Source organism: Python bivittatus, unplaced genomic scaffold, assembly GCF_059951505.1.
Source record: "Python bivittatus isolate LINGU-HERP-01145 unplaced genomic scaffold, Pbiv_v1 ctg000480_np1212, whole genome shotgun sequence".
NCBI classification, from domain to species: Eukaryota; Metazoa; Chordata; class Lepidosauria; order Squamata; family Pythonidae; genus Python; species Python bivittatus.
The window spans coordinates 77,807,077-77,811,613 of NW_028277075.1; the positions used below are offsets into that span (position 1 = coordinate 77,807,077).

Consider the following 4,537-nt stretch of genomic DNA (forward strand, 5'->3'; position numbering starts at 1 on the left):
CTAGACCAAGATGTATGTCTGTCTGAATAAAAAGTATATTGTTTATTTGCTGGATTTCTTTCTCTCCATGCATCTTTCAAGTCTATTTCTTCTATCATTCGAAGGAAGGATTTTGGCAATGTCTTCCTAGTTCTCTTTGTCAATTTCTGTGTTTTATAGTCCAATTGATCATTCATTATTCCATTAAAATCTCCCATCATACAGATGTTAACATAGTCCAATTCAGCTATTTTCATATGTAATTTCCTATAAAATTCTTCTTGATTGTCATTGGGAGCGTAAATTGCAATTAAAAGAATTTTAACATTATTATCTATTATTTCAACCATCAAAATCCTTCCATCATCATCCGCATAGATTTGTTCTGCTGGCATTGTATCTCTAATATATAGGACCACTCCTCTTTTTTTACATTGTGTCAAGGAAGTAAATAATTTACCCAGTTTTGCAGTGCTAAACAAACAAAGCAAAAGAATACTATACCCAATTTTGATTTCACTGGGGAAAATAAAAAGGGGAAATAGCAACAACAACAACAATAATATAGCTGCCAGTTGAACTATTCTTGAAAGAAGTAAAACAGTAAAAAATACAGTATATATCAGAAGAACTTAGGCTGTTAGATGAAAGTTATTAAACAAGGCAAGCTACTTAAGTCCCACTCAGCATGACCAATGGCAAGGGATCGTGTGAGTTATAGTCCAAAACATCTGGAGGACAGTAGGTTGCCTACCCTAGTTGTAAAGCCATGAGAAAAGAGGACACATTCTTCATAGCATCTAAAAGATAGTGACAAAGGGACCAGATGCACTGCAGGGGGCAGGAGACTCATAGTTTGAATTCAGTTACTCAGAATTGCAAACAACCTGCAGGCTTTTTGTATGGGTCATGGGAAGAAGGATGTCTTCACCTGTCTGTCTTAAGAAGGCAATGTCAGTAGGAAAGATGATTTGGTTGAGTTCCAACTTGAAGTCTATCAATCACCATTGCTTCCCAGCAAAGGCTGAGCACAGGCTATTTTACTGTACTAAAGACAAAGAGATACATTTTAAGCCTCTGGTCTGCATACTGTATGAACATTATCCCCCAGTTATAAACAGTAAAGTGATTGGGGGGGGGGGGGAAGGCCCATCCTTTGATGTTTTTAGAAATTATTCTGTACTAATAAAAATATAATAGAGGTGGGAATTTTGGGGTCAGGCTGCCAAGCCAATCACAGATGACATTAATTGTGTGGCATGAAGGCAGATTAATTCTTAGCTCAGCAGAATAAATTGAATGGTAAATCCTAAACAGAAGCAAACCTTTATATGGGGGCAGTGGGGGGAGGGTGCTAATAATGAAAGATTTCGGTTAATAATGAAAGATTTGAGATTAGGCTATATTTTCCCAAGCTGCTGCCTTCCAGATGTCTTCCCATCACGGGTTATAGATGTAGACCAGAACATCTGGAATGACACAGGTTAAGAAACACTGCATTCCAATATTTTGCATTTTGTAAAGCATCTGTAGATACAACACTGTTCCATGTTTTTCCCATTGTTCTTTTATGTCTTCAGAAAATGGAGGGGAGGGGGAAGGAGAAGGAGAGGAATTAAAAATTTTTTTCAATTTCCACAAATTCTAGGTTGCTTTTTGAAACAATATGGTTTCAATGTGTGCAATGACATTTCAGATGACTGTTCTTACTGCCATACTTCTCCGAGCAACAGTTGCACAGTATTTTTATAAAACCAATCCTTTAATTTGCACTAGAGATTATACTTTCAGACAATACTAGTTCCATGGAATATATTTAAATGAGCTTTAAGATCTATTTTAAAATAAGCAATCTCTGCACCTACTATATCAGTGCACAATCACTCAAATCCCCCCATTCTAAAGCCATGCCATTAGTGTGGCTTGTCCACAGTTGGATGTAGAATCAGAAAACTGATCAGAAAACCTTCTCCAAAAGAGTAGAAGGTTGGTTGCAATTCTGCATGGAGCTTGGACTGGAATGTGATCTTTGGAGTAGTGCCCAAAGCTGCCAGCTAAAAGAACGCCAAAAGTAAGAGGAAATTATATTGGGTCTATTTTAGTTATTTATTTCCATTATTTGTATATTGCCACAGTGCACATCTCTAGGCAGCTTACAAACCCAAGTAGTAAAACAATAAAAACCATAAAAGGATTCAAACCTGCACATGGGACTGAAACAGCATTGGTCATGCTGACTGATTATCTTTGTTGGGATCTAGATGGGAGTAGTGCATATTTCCTGGCTGCATTAAACCTCTTTGTGCCTTTTGATCCCATTGACTATGTGCAGAGAGCCAGAACTGATAATGTGGTATCCTTCTGAACTGCCTGTTCTACAATGGTTCCACTCCTTCCTTAGTGAGCAGTTCCAGTTGGTGGCACTGGTGAAGGAGAAATTTCTCAGTAGCCACTCTAATCTGGGGTATTGCAGGGTTTCTCCCTCTCCCCTCTGCTTCTTCAACATCTACATGAAGCCACCAGGGCAGGTCATCCATTGATTTGATGTGCAGTATCATTAATATTTTATTTATTTATTAAATTTCTCTCCACCCATCTCCCCCCAATGGGGAACTCTGGGTGGCTCACACAAAGCATTAAAACAATAAATATATATAAATACATAAAACATTAAAAAATTATACAAAACATTACCAAAAAAGAAGGAAAAAGTCCAGGAAGATTATGGTTCTGGGGCTGAAGACAGCAGGCCTCTGTGGGGCTAGCCATCCTCATGCTTGATGTATTCCAGATGGTATCCAATTGTACATTGCCTTTCCAGCCCAAGCCAGGGATGCTGTCACCATCTTGCCCTGATTTCTAGAGGCTGTTAGGTCCTAGATAGAACAAAACAGATAGAAGCTGAACCCAGGGAAGGAGTTACTATTTTTTTCTCATGGTCAGTCCCAATAGTATCTCTCAAGGAGGAGGGACTGTCCCTAAAAGAGCACATCCTAGCCTCACTCAGGCATCCTCCTGGACTCACAGCTACTGCTCTTTGCACAGCTCCAGCCATTGTGCCAGTTGCAGCCCTACCTGGAGCAGGAGGAACTCTTGTGACTCACACCCTCATCACTATTCATTTGGACTACTCCATGTGTGTTCTACATAGGGCCATCTTCAAAGACTACTTCGAACCTGCAGTGGGTGGAAAGAGCAGCAGTCTGCATGTTATCTGGCACTTGTTGCCATGACCATGTTACACCTGCACTGTGGGCCTTGCATTGGCTGCCTATGAGCGTCTGAATGTAATTCAAAGTGATGGTTTGGGGTTAGCAAGTCCTGTATGGCTTGCTGCCTAGGTATTGACAGGACCACTTTTCTAGCCAGAATCAACTCACTCAATAAGTCCACCCCAGGAGAAACTGCTGGTGTTCTCCCATTTCCATAAGGTGAAAGGAGTAGAAGTTTTATCCCGGTCAATGACAGTAATAAAGATTTGTTTTGATTTGAAGTTTGCAGGTACTGCTTCTTGGTGGTAGTGCCTGATAAGTACAGATACTACACTTGATCTTAGCCAAAAGGCCAAGAACCCTTATTGCTACTCGTATTTTGGCCCACGGTCAGATATACAGGCCTGGCACTTTTAGCCCATTTTAACTCTGACCCGATGGGCAAATGGGATCCACTGTTTTTATTGTTATTGTTTTTATTGTACTGGTTTAGGACCATAAACTACAGGGGAATCATTGAGTCTGTTATCTGTTCCTCTATAACTGTCTGGTTTGATTCCGCAACCAAACAGGACAGACTCAGACTCCAATGGATGGTTAAGTCTGCAGAAAGGATAATTGCGACCCGCCTGCCTTCTATAGAAGAACTATATACTGTAAGGGTTAAAAGAAGGACAGAGAGGATATCTGCAGACTCTTCCCATCCTGGATATAATCTGTTCCAACTTCTTCCTTCAGGACGGCACTACAGAGCACCGTATGTTAAAACATCTAGACATCAGAATAGTTTTTTCCCTTGTGCCATTGCTCTGTTAAATACTACATGACTCGATATGTGCTGGATAGCGGCTTCTCCCTTTGAAAAAGTTATTTTACTGGCCAGTGTTATTGTTACTGTTTATTATCTTTCTGTTGCTATCCAAACGCACCATTGATCTTGCTGTTCGTCACCGAAGACGAATTCCTTGTATATATTTTATACTTGGTCATTAAAGTATTTTGTATCTTGTATCTTGTAATAAAGATTTGTACTTGCACCTATACTTGTGGTAGTGCTAGTTTTGTGGATTAGCCTTCAATCTGAGGTCCAGTTAGCCCCCACATTGATCACTATCTGGAAACAGGTTTAAAACTAACTTTTCCAGTGGGCACTTAAATTCATTTGGTTAACTTAACTGTTGTTATTGGGTTTTAAATTAATATTATAATTGTTTATTGTCGTTTTACTGTGGATGCTTTAATTTATATTGACTTTGATTCTGGTGATATATAAATTTGATAAATAACGGGCTGTGCGTCTTTTTCAGGCCAAGGGCCATGCTGGATGGCTTTTCAGTGGCATGCCA

At 39.6% G+C, this 4,537-nt stretch overlaps 1 pseudogene; it reads right to left on the minus strand.

Moving 5' to 3' along the window:
• Positions 1-3,387: 3,387 nt before the first annotated feature.
• Positions 3,388-3,555, minus strand: LOC112540119 (U2 spliceosomal RNA; annotated as a pseudogene).
• Between the last annotated feature and the right edge of the window lie 982 nt (positions 3,556-4,537).